The following is a 16,474-nucleotide window of genomic DNA, read 5'->3' as shown; positions in this document are numbered from 1 at the left end:
TGTGTGGTTCGTTTCTTTTCAGTAACATGTGCCCCTGTGCTCAGTGGATCCAGGCGTGCTCTTGGACTTAAGGAATGCTCTTTATTGTAGAGATCTCGTGCTGAGCTTCCTGAAACCAGAGCTGGCTTTGTTTTTACTCCTAGTGCCTGGCACAATTTATAGTCAAGCAACAAATGTATCCTGAACCCCCATGACCACACACAGAGGACAGACTGAATTGATCACGGTCCAGCCACACAATGCAGCTGGGTACAGCTGCACTGAGAAGAAGAGAGCAATCTTTGTGTAATGCTGTGAAACTCCAGGATATATAGACAGGTGAAAAGAGTAGGAGGAGGCAGTGTAGATTTCATCTTCTTGTAAAACAGATGGGAAAATAGAGAGCAAAATGTATGCATTGCTTTGTGTGTCAATAAAGTAGATATGCAGTCTAAATAACAAACTAATAAAAAATTACACGTAGGGTGTACTGGTTTGTTTTGTGTCAACTTGACACAAGCTAGAGTCATTGGAGAGGAAGGAGCCTCAGCTGAGGAAATGCCTTCTTGAGATCCAGCTGTAAGGCATTTTCTCAATTAGTGATCAATGTGGGAGAGCCCAGTCCATGGTGGGTGGGGTTATCCCTGGGCTGGTGGCTCTAGTTCTGTAAGACAGCAGGCTGAGCAAGCCAGGGGGAGCAAGCCAGTAATCAGTACCCCTCCCCCCCACCACCACCACCACGGCCTCTGCATCAGCTCCTGCCTCCAGGATCTTGCCCTGTTTGGATTCCTGTCCTGACTTCCTTCGATGATGAACACTCCTGTGGAAGTGTAAAGCTGAATGAACTCTTTCCTCCCCAACTTTCTTTTTGGTCATGGTGTTTCTTTGCAGCAAAAGAAACCCTAACCAAGACATAGGGGAATAATAGAATGAATGGAATAGGAATGAAAGCTAGACCTCTCTATACATACGTCAACAGTTTTGACTTTGAAATCATGTGAATGCCTTACATAGTTATTTTTGAGAGAAAATAAATCAGGCGTGTTGGCACATGACTGTAATACTAACATTTGGGAGGCTAAGACAGGAAGATCCAGGCCAGCCTGGGGTAAATAGTAATGTAGCTCATCTGGGAGCATGCTTGCCTAGCATGCACAAGACAATGGACTAGAACCCCCAGCACCACATGAAACTAGTTATGCTGGTATATGCCCGGAATCCCAGCAGTCAGATAAGAAGTTCAAGGCCAACCTGAGCTACATGAAGCCCTTGCTTGAGAGAGAGAGAGAGAGAGAGAGAGAGAGAGAGAGAGAGAGAGAGAGAAGAAGAAGGAGGAGGAGGAGGAGGAGGAGGAGGAGGAGGAGGAGGAGGAGGAGGAGGAGGAGGAGGAGGAGGAGAAGGAGGAGGAGAAGGAGGAGGAGAAGGAGGAGGAGGAGGAGGAGGAGGAGGAGGAGGAGAGAATTACAAAATCACATTCACTAGAATGCCTAGAAACAAAAAGCACTGAAAATTTTTGCCAAGGATCTGGGGAAACTGGGAAATAACATGAAATGCCCACATGGTGGGGAATGAAGGGCTGCAAATGTTGTGGAACAGTCTGACAGTTTCTCTGAGAACTGAACAGCGTTAACCCAGAGTTGAACAGGATTCAACAGTTCTCTTCCTAGATACATAGCCAAGACAACTAAATTCGAGTACTGATACAAAAACTTGGACTTGAATGTTCACAGCTACAATCTTCTTAGGCAGTGAAATCAGTTCAACAGGAAAAAAAATGGATAAGTGCTCTAGCTCACAAGTCAAGTGTCACCCTAAGGTCCATATCAAAGGCTCGTTCCCCCAGTGGTCCTGTCCGGAGATAGTTGAAACTTCAAGAAGGGAGGTTCTGCCAATCAGGCATGCGTTGCTGTGACAAATACTTGAGACTGTTCGTTTCTTTTTTTCTTTTTCTTTTTCTTTTTCTTTTTTTTTTGGTTTTTCGAGACAGGGTTTCTCTGTGTAGCTTTGGAGCCTGTCCTGGAACTCACTTGGTAGCCCAGGCTGGCCTCGAACTCATAGAGATCTGCCTGCCTCTGCCTCCCAAGTGCTGGGATTAAAGGCGTGTGCCACCACCGCCCGGTGAGACTGTTCTTATAAAGAGGGAAGGATTATTTTGGCTCATGGTCCCAGATGTTCTCTGCCTTTGAGTCTGTGGTGATACTGTAGATCATGGTGGGAGAAAATGGAAAAAGCTGCTCCTCTTGTGGATTCTGAGAAGAAAGAGAGTCAGAGACAGGCAGGCATGCGCGCACGCGCACGCACACACACACACACACACACACACACACACAGAGAAAGAGAGAGAGAGAGAGAGAGAGAGAGAGAGAGAGAGAGAGAGAGAGAGAGAGAGAGAGAGGAGAGAGAGGGAGAGAGAGAGAATGACTAGAATCATATCTCCAATGTCTCCTTTGAAGGTAGGCTTCTGTTGATCCAAATACTTCCTACCAGCCTTACTTCTAACAGTTCTACCACCTTGCAGTAGTACCACAAGTTAGGGAACAAACTTTTAGCACATGGGCCTTTAGGGTTTTAGTTCATATCCAAACAAGCCTATGAGGTAAGTGATTGTGTTCTGCCATAGACTCCCTGGATGATGCACCACAGGTCCAATGCAACCTGGCCAATAGATCATATACTAGATCATATACTATATAGATCATATACTATAATCTGCAAAACTATGAAACAAACCTTTTTCTTCATAACTGGACTACCCCAGCTGCTTTGTTATGATGACTAACACTAAAGAGTAAATGAAGTGTGATCAAGACACAAAGCTGGGTTTTGCTTAGCCATAATTAATGGAAGTTTTTGGTTTGTTCTGTTCTGTTTGATGAGCTTGCTTAGTGCTGGGAATTGAACCTGTGGTCTTACCCATGCCAAACACATGCTGCATCACTGAGCTGGACCCTTAGCTGTAAGTGAGATTCTGATGCATACTACAAAATAGATGAACTTTCAAGACATTATGCAAAGTAAAAGAAGCTAGTGATAAAGGCATATGTTATATAATTTCACTGACATGAAACTCCCAGAATACACATACCAATAAAGTCACATCATAGAACAGTGGTTCCTAGGAGATGGGAGGGGGAAATGGAGGATGGCTGTGAACATTTACAGGGATTCCTTTTAGGATGCTAAAAATGTCCTGGATGTGGCTAGCGGTAGTGATTGCCCAATCTTGCAAAAATTTAGGAGCTGTACACGCTAAAATGGAATATTATGATTTGCACATTAAATTTCAGTTAAAAGGCGCTAAAAATAAAAAATAAAAATAAAAATCCCAAACAAACACTAAAACCATTTCAGGTGAAAATGTCTTCATAAGGAAAAATAAAATGAGAGAAAGTCAAAAAGAGCAATCTGGTTTCTTCATTTTACTGAGAACAACAACTACAGTGATTGAAACATGACATTATTCCCAATTGGGCTGTCAAGGTCCCTGTGGCCCAGTCGCGGTTTATAACGGATTTCAAAATACCATAAGACAATTATTGCTGAATAAGTCCTCCAGCCACACTTTCTTTGAGTTATTCGTCATTATCCCCAGTTTTAGGAATTGTGCAATAGTATACTCCATTAGCTTTGCTTTGGATATCACCTGAGACGGGTCATGATGGTGGCAACTTTTCCCCCCAGGAAATCAGAGGTAATTCACATAAGCTGAAAACCCAGACCCTTCTTCACTTGTGCCCAACACTGTAACCTGAGAGCGCTCACATCAAGGGCTTAGCATGCACCCTGTGAAGAGCGGGACATGTAAGCATCTATAGACTTTCCTTCCGATTGCCTTGCAATGGGTTTTTCAGGCAGGGAAATGGAACGCTGAGGCTTTCTGTCAACACAGATTTTTTTTTTTCAAAACTGGCTCTGGACCCATTGTGAAACTGCCAGTTGGACCAATTCACTACAAAAAGCTGAACCCCAAACGATGCAGGGCCTTGCTTTCTATACATTTTCAGCTCCTTTGTCTCCACTTCTATATTAACGTCCATTCTCATTGGGCACTCATAAGGCTATAGGAAGATGACTGGGCTGTGCCAGCATATACTCCTCCCCTTTGTGGAAGAAACTCTTACCACAGCCTGTTCCCACTCTCCAGACTACCATGTCTCTGTCTTCTTCTAAGTGCCCCTAAATCTTATCTCCAGGGAGGAGTACTCGAGATTTGGGGTTCCTGTCTACTTGTTTGGGGCTGCCTGTGAGTAAACTTTGTTTCAGTGACTGCTTTCCTGTATCGTTGGTAAAACAAGCTTGGTCTGGTAACAGGACAAAGCAACTACTGTGGCGTTGTTCATATGGGACTGTAAACTCTTTGACATTAATTGTAAAGACTGCTTTACAAGAACACACTTATTTATTTTGAAGAGCATACTAGTGAGACAGATGTGCCCTTTATTTAGTAGGGGGGTGGGACTCATAGTGAAAACTGCAAGTCGGGCCACTACTTTTATTCATGTGGCCCACTGTCAGTCTCCATAGTGTGCTGAAAGAATAGGGTTGTTCACTTATGTTGCAGGACCAAGACTGGATTTAAAAAGAAAAATTAAAGGCTGAAGTGGCAAGGTCTGGAGCGCTGAGGAAGAGGAATGAGAGGGCTTGTAGCCCAAAATGATAAACAAATAATAAAGAGGGATAGAGACCTGGGCCAGTAATGGCAGGCCAACTGGCCCCCCTTGAAGCCCTTGAGGAAGGTGTGTAAGGTGCATATCCTAGCTTATTTTTTGGTTTTTCAAGACAGAGTTTCTCTGTGTAATAGCCTTGGCTGTAGCGTAACTTGCTTTGTAGACCAGGCTGGCCTCAAACTCACTTAGATCTGCCTGCCTCTGTCTCCTGAGTCCTGGGATTAAAGGTGTGCACCACCACTGCCCGGCTCATCTCCTAGTTTCTAATGCAGCTGATTGTAACAGACTAAGTAATGACAGCTTCTAAAAATGCCTCCACTTGTTTTAAGGAACTGCAGACCATCCTGTAGACAAAAAAGTTAACTAAGAATAATTGTCACTTTTTGGTCACCATAAGGAACAAAGAGATCTTAAAATAATTAATAGCACTTGACTCACTTGCAACATTGGGCAGTAATACCAGCCAAGCGATGAGCAGAGAGCCAAGGTCAATAGCTAACAAAGTCAGAGACAAAGTTGAACAGGAGGGGGTTTCCACCACCCCTAACTTGGTGTACAGTGCATAAACAGAGTGTGATTCTCTCCCTAGTTGGGCCAGTACACATGCCTAGAGTGTACAGGTCCATCACTGGCTTCACCCATGATAGCTAGAGCTGATCAATCCTTATAGCAAGTTTCTGAGTTTCTGCTATAACTCTATAAAAATTCTAGACCAGAAATGACTTTTTCCTTTTTGGAAATCATACCCTCCATTGGGAGTTTCTCTCATTTTCCCCTAATTTCTCATTTTTCCTCAATGTTTCATTTTTTTTTCTTCTGGAATTCTCCTTAGTAAATTTCCACTTTGCCTACACCCACCCACAGCAGTCCATCGCTTTAATCTGCATTGATGTAAGACAACAAACTCAAGAGTCATTCACTACCCCTGGTTGTTATTTGGTGACTGTATGTGGCACCCTAGATCCTTGGTGCCCAAGACATAACTAGACTGACGGTTCTGTTATACTCAAAAGCCCTTTATCACAAACACGCTAAAATTTGTGTTGGTAAAGTTGATAGAAGCATGTCGGAATCTTAGTGAAACAAAAACCTTTGAAAAAGTGAGAATATACCTATAAACAAGAGTGTTGTGAACAAGAACTCACCATCAAAATAACAACGGGAGCATCCATATTGAAAGTCGGGCTAACTCTGCTTTCTTCCTTGTGATGGAAACATCTCATCCCCCAAGTACTGTTCATTCTCCAGTCTCCAGGATCGTTTAGCTTCCTTTTTTGCCCCATGCCTTCATTTTGTGTTTGCTGCAATCAACTTTTTTAGGGTAGGACAGGACCTACCCCAAAGCTTGTCTTTCCACGGGGGCAGCTCCTTCTGTCTGTTTCTAGTAGCCCCCTCTGATTTTCTTCCCTTTGCCTCCTGTTTTCCAGCCATTCTCTTTATTGCGCCCAAATGCTCAGTTTCATCGTGAACATGTTCTCCCTGGGGCCACATTCCTTCCAGCAACTATATTATTTCTCTGAGACACAAATTGTTTAAAAACAAAACAACAAACAATGTACATGACTGGGTTCCCTACCTGTCATTCTCCTAGCACTGCAATTCTCTTTAGTTAGAGAAAGTTAGCATTTGGTTATGTCTCTCAAATATTTAAGACTTTGCAATGAGTTATTTTGTTTGCTTTTTTCATTCGGCTAAGTGACTTAGCTACCCCCACAGCCGTATAATAGTTTGTTTGCCTCTTTAATGCCATTTCGAGAGTTATAACTAGTGGTAGAGCTAATTCGTATACACAAGGCAAATAAACAGGGCCATTTGTCCTATAAAGTGTCCAGAAACTGCATTTAGCATATTGCTTGTTCTTACTATTTTTTGTAAGTTTCTAGGGATCAAACTCAAGCCTCATATATACCAGGTAGATGCTCTCTGAGCTATATCCTCCATCCGATTTTTTTTTAAACTTGGAATCATTTAATTTATTACGCTAAATCCTCTTTTCCTGGCTTGGGGGTATAGCTTTTTTGAGAGGTTGATTTGTTATAAATATCCACATCTTCTTTCCCTTGGTGGCTTTAACAGAACCACCCCACGATTGTTGCTTAATTTCATTACTTCATTAAGATTACAAAATGGGAATTTTCTAATTTTATTTCCTTTGGCATTCTTTTAGTGGGAACTACTCCTTAAGCGGGACTTTCCATCTGTAGCTAGTTATGCGATCGCCCTGAATACATCTTGCGCAGGGACGACAGGGAAAATGCCTGATTTTTCCCCTTGATGTACCAGTGTTTACAGTAATGAGCGTCGTGCCCCAGTGGCCTTCAATCGACCCTCAGCATTTGCCCATCTGCTGTTCCTGTCAGTCTCATCTGGTCTCAAGGAACTCTGTAGATGTAATGACTCTTTCCCAAAAGTTATACTCCGATTGCCCAGACCATTGCCAACAGAAGTCTTTTCATTTTGGCTACTGGGTCTCTGTCACGTAACCTTGGAATGTTTCCCGGATTTTCAGAAATGCAGATTGCATCAGTCATTTCTCCAAAGCGGCCCGGTACTTTTGGAGAGGAACATTATTTAAAAGTCACAGCTGAGCACTGATATGCCATCTCTACGAGAGCTCCAATCTATTCCCTTCTTCGGCATCCACTAATCTTTCTTGTGAACACACCTAGGAAGTACAGACTTTGGTATCAGAAACTAACCTGAGCTTAATTCCTCCCCTTCCCACATGGAACCTATCAGAACATTTTGTTGATTTTTTTTTAACCTCTAAAATATACCTTCAATTCTCCTCCTCCTCCTTTTCTTCCTCCAGTGCTATAGATTGAACCCAGGGCTTCATCATGCCAAACCATTATTTGACCATTAAGCTACAGTCCCAGTTCCCTCTCCCATTTGCTATCACCCCTGCCTCATGCCAAGCCCACTTACAAGCCTTCAAATTGACTTTTTTTCATTCATGCCCACAATTTTATTTCTATTAAAAATTCAGACACCATCACTTTTCTGTTCAAGTCTCATTGCCATAACTGAAACTCCTTAATACGGCTGCTCGGCCCTACATGGTCTTCCTGTGTCTCTTAAATCTCATCTTGTCCCTTTCTTCCTTGTCCTGCTATGCTCCAGATATGTGGCATTTGTCTCCTCCACTCTAAGTTCTGTTGGGGCTCCAAGTTCTTCTATCTGCCCTTCTGCCTGGACTCCATTTCCCGCCATGCTTCTGTTCTTAGCGGAGACACCTGCTTGGAAAGGCCTTATTCCACGCCCAGCTCAGTTTAGTGTAGATAGACACTGCATAGCTGACCGTGGTTGCGGATGTGGACATTCATGTTTGTTTAATATCCATGTCTCTCAGGACTCTGGGGTGTGTGTGTGTGTGGGAATCATTTAGTGCTTGGCCACTAGAATAGTACTGGTGTCTACAAGGCACACAGTTAATATGTGCTAGCTGGTGAAAGTTTTGACATTTGAAAGTTTTGACAGAGTAAGATTACCCACGTCAGACTTCTCTACGAACGGCATATTCAGTGGATGTCAGCTATTTCCACTTGAAGTAGAGCAAATCCTGACTAGAGTCCTGTGACACAGCTATGGTCAGCCCGGAAAACAAGAGCTGCATTCATCCACATGGCTGCTTTGCTGTTTATTCAATTGTTTTGTCTTTTTTTTGTTTGTTTGTTTGTTTGTTTTTGTTTTTCGAGACAGGGTTTCTCTGTGTAGCTTTGCGCCTTTCCTGGGACTCACTTGGTAGCCCAGGCTGGCCTCGAACTCACAGAGATCCGCCTGGCTCTGCCTCCCGAGTGCTGGGATTAAAGGCGTGCGCCACCACCGCCCGGCTGTTTTGTCTTTTGACACTGGGTCTCGCTATGTAGTCCAGGCTGGTCTGGAACTCACTTTGCAGACCAGGTTAGCCTCAAACATGCAGCAATCCTCCTGTCTCTGCCTCCTGACGGCTGGGATTACACACTGAGCTACATTTTATGATTTCTCCCCGCTCTTCCCCCACGTGTACGTGTGCGGGTGAATGTATGTTTACAGGTGCGTGTGTGCATTTGAGTTTAAGCATGTGGAGGCCAGGGGTTGACATCCCTGTCTTCATCAGTCCCTCTTCAGTTTATATATTGGGGCAGGGGCTCTTGTATTTGGAGCTCATGAGTTTCCCTAGTTTGCTAACTTGCCCTGAGCATCTCCTGTCTGTGCCTCCTAGGTACTGGGATCTCACGGTGTGGTGGACATCACATGATATGGCATTCACATGGGTGCCAGGAATCCAAATTCTGGTCTTCACACTTGATAAGCATTTTACCCGCTGAGCCACCAGCTCAGTCCATTTTGTTATGTCTTATAGTCTTTGTATCCAGTCTTCCTTGTTTATTTGCATAGCTCCCTATGACCCTAGATGTGAAAATAGCCCCTATTACAACTTTGAGATTTTTTTTTTTTTTTTTTTTTTGGTTTTTCGAGACAGGGTTTCTCTGTGTAGTTTTGCGCCTTTCCTGGAACTCACTTTGTAGACCAGGCTGGCCTTGAACTCACAGAGATCCGCCTGCCTCTGTCTCCCGAGTGCTGGGATTAAAGGCGTGCGCCACCACCACCCGGCTAACTTTGAGATTTGTATGTATGCTCTTGCATATGTTTTCCTTAACCGCATTCTGAGGCATTTCCTATTACCTCCATTTACGCGAGAGGGACAATGCATCCAGCACTGCTTAGGACTTGACCTGACTAGGGTGATGAAGAAATAAAGAAGGGACAGACACACAGACACATCTAGAAGAAGAGCTAGGATCAGATGGGTCTTTTCATATGTCAACTCTACAGATCCACTCAGGACTTCATTCTCTCCTCACACATTCATTTACACAGGCATCTCTTGACTCCCCACAAGGGAAAACTGAGCTTAGAAAGATTGAGAAACTAGTTGGGCAAGATGACACACATTTAAGGTCAGCCTTGGATACACAGTGAGTTCGAGGCCAGATTTTGGGGGACATGAGACACTGTTTCACACACACACACCCTCCATGATATGTTTTAGAAGAAAGGAGAAAAATCAAGGCGCTAGACTGGGAATTCCCAGCTAAGGTGAGAGAAGGCTCGCTTTAAACTCAGTCTTTGGATTCCAGTCTTAGCTTTGTTTACTCCACTACATCTCGTAATGAGGAGAGGAGAGTATCCGTATTTTCCTAAAACACAGCCACATGTCACCACTGATTCTTGGCAGTGGATTTTTTGTTTATAAAATATTGGGAACTCGGGGGTTGGAGAGATGACTCAGCAGTTAAGAGCACTTGCTGTTCTTCCAGAAGGACCCACGTTCAAGTTCCCAGCACTCATAATGGATGGCTCATGACTGCCTGTAACTTCAGCTCCAGGAGCTCCGACACCTTCTTCTGGTCTCCATGGGTACCCACACACGTAGCATAAGTACATACATACCCATAAGTAAAATATTTTTTTTATTTTCAACTTTATTATTAAAAATAAAATGCTGCAAATAAAAAAAAATCACACATAGAAATAAACCAGACCCAAAGACTATACAACTCAATGAACTTCAATACAGTTGGAATAAAACATATAAATAAAATATTGGGAACCAACTGTCTTGTGTTTGCTAATGAGGCAGGAGGACTACCAGTTCAAGGGTAGCATGGACTACATATGTGTAGTGAGATCCTGTCTCTAAAACAGCAAAGCTAACGCCTGCTTTAAGATCCCAGGATAGCCGGGCGGTGGTGGCGCACACCTTTAATCCCAGCACTTGGGAGGCAGAGGCAGGCGGATCTCTGTGAGTTCAAGGCCAGCCTGGGCTACCAAGTGAGTCCCAGGAAAGGCGCATAGCTACACAGAGAAACCCTGTCTCGAAAAAACCAAAAAAAAAAAAAAAAAACAAAAAACAAAAAAAAAAAAAACCCAAAAACAAAGATCCCAGGATAATCAAGAAGAGACCATGCACAATAGGCCAGTTTGACAGTCCCTTCCTCTCAAGGATAGGGCTAGATATGGCCTGGAGTGAAGTCCTCATTGGTCTACAACTGGCAGAGAGGCCTTCTATGGGAAGGGTGCGTTCAAAATGTCACACCCACGGAGTATGGCAGGGGTCATGGAGTTTAGTTTGGTTCAAAGCCTTGCTGGGAACGGGTGGGAGAAAGGGCAGCTTTGAGAATGTTTCAGCACAGGGCTGGGAGTCCCTCGCCTTTTAAAAGTGATAGCCAAGCAAAACTAATTGAGAACTGTTCTTGCCTTGTCTGCGCTCACTTTATGATTTTCTCTAAGTAAGACTTCAAGGAAATTATTTCTAATTACTTTATACACACAACTCACTTGAAAATAAACTCACTATTTTGTATGCATATTTTAAAGTTCTAAGTCTTTGAATCCCACTTTAAAGAATGCTTTGGGGCTAGGGATGTAGTTCAGGGTACAGTGTTTGCCTAGCATGGCCTAGGTCTTGGCTTTGACTCCCCAGTACTGTTTTTGAAAATGCTGCTTTAGCTATCAAAAGATTCGATGTAAAATTCCTTTAATATTAAGAAAAACTCCCTGGCACATGGGAGGTCATTATTCAACTTCATGTACACAACTTCCCAAACACGCAGAGCATGTAATTCATTGTCTGGTGGTGGAGTCTGTTTCTCTTGTGTCTTAATCTGAACATGTAACTCTTGACTCTTACAAACCTGTGATGAATTTTCTGGATTTCTGTCTTTGCGGAGTCATCAGCATATAATAAGACTCTGCTCCTTGGTTGAATGACCAAGTTAGGGACTGCATTTTAAGCATGAGGAAACAATTTTTTTTTCTCCCTTGTCGCATTCCTTTCTAAAAGATTGCTCAAAGTGGTGCTTAAAAGATAATTCTAGCTTGCTAAATTTAGGGTGTGGATAAAGTCCAAAACGAGAATACTCCATCGGTAATTGTGCAAGACATGTTAATATGTAGGGCAAGGGAGGGTATCTCAAACTCCTAATGATTTTTTTCCCTCCCTCCCTCTCTGACACACAACATGTAATTTAACAAGATTCAAAGTGAACCGGGTCAGTGACAAGCTTTTTACCATCATGACTGCATTTTAAATATAAAACAAGGGGAGTTTTAGATATAAAATATGGTTTAGTGGTACAGTACATGCTTAGTATGCGCTAACTCCTGGCTTCAAGTCCTAGCACTATAAAGAAGTAAATAAATGATTTCATATTTGAGATGTTCTACAAAAGCACCTTGAAGCCAGAGATATTCTCAAAATCAGCAAGTTATTTCATTATTTTTGTGGTATTAGGATGTCAAATGTAGGGCACTGGGCAATGCTAGGGAAGTTCATTATCAGCCTTTGAGTTTTTGGTCACTTTGTATCAAAGGCTGGCCTGGAAATCCTGGTCCTCCCACAAAAATCTCCAAGAATGCTGGCTTTACAAAGGTATATTACCGGGCCTAGCTTGCTTACCTTTGTGTTTAAGATATTGTTCAGGTCATCATCAGTCTACTGTGAACAAAACAAACAAACAAACAAACAAACAAACAAACAATAAAAGCAGCAGCAGAGGCTGGAGAGATGGCTCAGTGGTTAAGGGCTCTTCCAGAGGTCCTGAGTTCAATTCCCAGCAACCACATCCCAACCATCTGTAATGAGATCTGGTGCCCTCATCTGGTGTGCAGGCACACATGCAATGTAGACAGAGCACTGTATACATAATAAAGCAGCAGCAGCTCCCTGTACAAAGTGGTACAAGAAGTGTACAATTATCTGTATCCTGCTTTGAAATGCATTAAAACCATATTGATGATGGAAATATGTGATAAAGTAGATGTAGCAACATGTTCTTGGAATAATTCAAGTGGTTCACTCTACAACCTTCTTGCTATAAAAGGATGAAGGAGGCAGGGTACCACATATATTTACTTCCCAGGTAGGACTAACTGAGCTGGTGCCAGACAGGGCAGTCATGGGGCCCTAGATGTCTTCAACTTTGGACATGTCATTAAACTCCTCACCTTCCAACCTGGCCCCAAATGACAGGCTGGTGGTAGTAGTAAGGCCTTTGGGGGCACAAAAGACAATCCAGGGTTAACAAGTACAGAAGGACGGAGTAGAGGGTTTTGATCTCTGGGACATGTTGCAGTTTCAAAGTGAAATGTCCCCGACAGGTTCACATGTTGAACATTTTATACCACAGTCGATATTGCTGTTTGAAGAGGTTATAGAACCTTTAGATGGAGACCTAGCTGGAAAGGTGGTAGGCCTTGAGGTTTTATAGTATGGACCTGCTTCCTGTCTTAATGTAACCAGTTGACACCAACTGTTACCACCACAAAGCCTTTCAGCACCATGCCTTTCCGACAAGGGTGGGTGGGCTGCATGCATCTCTCAAACCATGCAGACAGAATCGTTTCCTCCTTTGCGATGCGTCTTGTTGGGCATCTGATCACAGCAATGAGAACCTGCTATGCAGACAGGATGTAATCTCACCATCTCAGAAAGGAAATGGGCGTGGCTTACAGCAAAAGCGGCTTGCGAAAGGCCACTGGTGGCTTGCTTGTTCTTTGGTCTTCAAACCTCCAGATAGGATTCTTCAGTTTCTTACTCTCTGGGTTTTTTTTTATTTAGTGGGCACTGGAGACAGACTCTAGGGCCTTGCTCATGCTAAGTAAGTGCTCCCTGACCAAGGACACCCCCAAACCCTCCACGGGAGTTTTAAAGCCACCCCTGGCTTTCTATAGACATAAAACCTGAGTCAACCCAACAGAGATTTAAATGTTGAAAGGAGCAAAGAAAACAATCCCCTGGCATTTAGTTTATTCTTGCATTTTGGACTTGAGTTCCAAGAGTTTCTCTGCTTATCGGCCTCTTCATGCTTGTTTTTTTTTTTTTTTTTTTTTTTTAAATTTTCCAGTCATCACAAATATTATTTATGTTTTTGAGGATATCAGCACCTTCTTAAGACACAATGCTTATTCACTGAACATTTAGAATTCGGAGACAGTCTCTGTGGGGATTCATGCCATCATTTAGACATAAACGCTTAGCAATTCCTGTTTTGTTTTCCATTCATGGTAACAGCAGCTCATCTGGAGAATTCTACAATGATATGGTATTCTTAGTGCTATTAGACAATAGGCATAGATGAAGAAAAGTGAGCTATTCTTTGTAAGAGGTCATGACTGGGAACACTCAGTAGCCAAATGTCCCCCATGTCTCCCCCACCCCCAGCTATTCCTCCACAGAGCGCAAATGATGGTCTCTTGATGAGCTGTCACAGAGGGAAAGAACCAAAGCACAAAGGTGACATCTGATGTCTTCCCATCCGAAAGGAAACGGGCATGGCTTTTAATTTCTTGCACTGGATCAGTTGCAATCCAATCCTATGGAGTGGACCACTAAACAGCTTAATATGTTGCAAATTTGGACAAGCTTGTATAACTGGCCACGTTGTCCTTGTTTCCAACGCGATCACATTTGTCCCTCTGACTGAGAGTGACACGGTGAGGACGGTGAAGATGTTGGTATGATGCTCAAAGAGGAGACAATGGAATGGAGGGCAGATGATGGGTAAGGAGTAAAAATGTCAAAACTGAGGAACAAAAGACTAGTGAAACTGGGGAAAGCCCTGGTTGGGGTTGGGTAGGAACTACCATGAGGAAAGGCAAGGCAGTACTGTCCTTTTAAACCAGGGTCTATCTATATAGCCCAGCTATATATTTGGCTACTTACATGGCTGTCCTGGAACTATGTAGGCAGGCTGGCCTTGAACTCAGAGATCCGCCTGCCTCTGCCTCCCAGGTGCTAGGATTAAAGGTGTGTGCCACCATGTCCTGCCCGAGGTGGCATACTTTTGAACTCACCCTCTGTCCCAATCTTCCACTGAATTTCAAATTCTGCCCTAAAAGAGCTCTTTACTCCTCATTTCAGTGACCCATTTTGTAAGTGATGGTTCTTTTTAAGACTTAAGTCAGCCACCATGAAATTAAAACACACAAGCCCCCAAATTAAAACAAAAACAAAAACCATAAATTGCAAGACCCTGCCATGCTCCTAATAATGGCAAGGGTGTTCATCCTGGGACTATGAGGTTTTTGTCTTCTCTGGCTGCATCAGGCTGGACAACACCTTGTCCTTTGAAAGTCTTCAGCATCATCTGCTTTTGAAACGGTGTGGGCGACGCAGCTGGCATTGAACTTGGATCCATGCTGTCTGGGGTTTGTGTGTTAGCCTTGACACTTAAGTGTTTAATTATTGGAGCACTGCTTGTTTTTAACATCCTAATCCTAAATTCAGTGTGTTCAGAATGTATGCAGAAAAGCAAGCAAAATATCTTTTCTTGGGGAAAAAAAAAGCAAGATGAAAACCCTAGGTTACTGAAGCTGGTGTGTATGGCCACGACACAACTTCCTTTGATCTTTTTCCCTTTCGGATGCACTCAGGATAGATAATATATTTGTTAATATAAATAGGACTGGGCATGTTGCAGCTGCCTGTGACTTTGCAGGACGCAGAGGAGAAAATAATCAGCTTAGTTCTCAGGCGGTGCTTAGTGGTTTGTGATTTTAAGTTTTATCTACATAAACCTGAGGGGGCTTACTGTCTATCAAATCCTTCGTTCCTGGCCTCCACCCAGTACTTATCCTCCCCCACCCCCGCTTCCCACCCTACTGCCCTTCCCCACATTAGCTTCATATAGAATGCACTCTCTGGTCCCCAATAGTCTGGCGAGTCACGGTAAATGCCCACATTACAACTCTCAAGGTTGGGCATCATGTCCTGGCACACACTCCTGCTGTTGCTCTCTCTCAGCTGAGTAAAGATCCCTGCCATATGCTCTACCCAAACAATGCTCACACCATTTCTCCAAGGTCCGGATTTTCCTGTTAAGTGGTCGATCTGGGTAGCAGGTGTTCTAGAAAGGCTGAACTAAGTAACAAGACTTCACCAATGACTGTGTGAATTGGGGGACAGATTCTCTAACTGTGCTCAGCCGCTGACAATCCAGTTAGCCAAACAGTATCGTTTTCCCTTCTGTGCACTTGGGAGAAATACAGACTACCATACTTCAACATAACTGAATGGAAGCTCTGGGAATAAAGATATCCCTCCCCACATCATTTTGACCTCAGAATACCGATTTAAAAATCTGTGAAACATGCATTATGCTAACGTTAGTGCTAACGTTTTCATCTAGATGCCAACACTGACGAATTCTCCTGACAGCAAGGAGAGACGGTGAGGTAGGAGATGCAAAGCCAACGTGATCACTTCCCCACCATATTCCAGCGATGCCTCCACCAGTGGCAGGATGGGAAGAGAGGCTGAACGGGCTGAGAAAATACATCTTATTTCTCAATACTCACTAACATTGCTAGAAGAGGCTATGGTGACTCAGTGGAGAGATCAGGTCCCATAAGGCTGGCACCACAAGCAACAGCTACTTAATGTGAAGAATAAGGGCACCTTCCTGCAGAGGACCCCATACTCAGGTACCCAGGTACACCTTGGTATTGTCCAGTCTCCACAAGACAATGGCTGGGTAAGAGGGCACAACACCCACTCTAGGTGGCTGTTACCTGATGGATAGCTCCTGTACATTCGGTATCAAAACTCTATACTGGGCCCAGCAAATGGCTTTCCTGTTCTTAGCACCCAAGAAATATTGCCTGCTTGACTGGCATTGATCTGTGCTACCAAGCATGGGCAACCAGGGTGTAGCTACTTTATACTTAGAAAGGGCATTCCCAACATCATCCCATTCTGTACGCACTCACTGTGATGCAGCAACCCTTGGGAAACTGGCAAGGCAAAGTTGGAGGACATAGCTAGACGATCAGGATGCACACAG

This window comes from Peromyscus eremicus, chromosome 17 (assembly GCF_949786415.1).
Source record: "Peromyscus eremicus chromosome 17, PerEre_H2_v1, whole genome shotgun sequence".
Lineage (NCBI taxonomy): Eukaryota > Metazoa > Chordata > Mammalia > Rodentia > Cricetidae > Peromyscus > Peromyscus eremicus.
The sequence above is the reverse complement of the archived record's forward strand: the minus strand, read 5'-3'. Positions refer to the sequence as shown.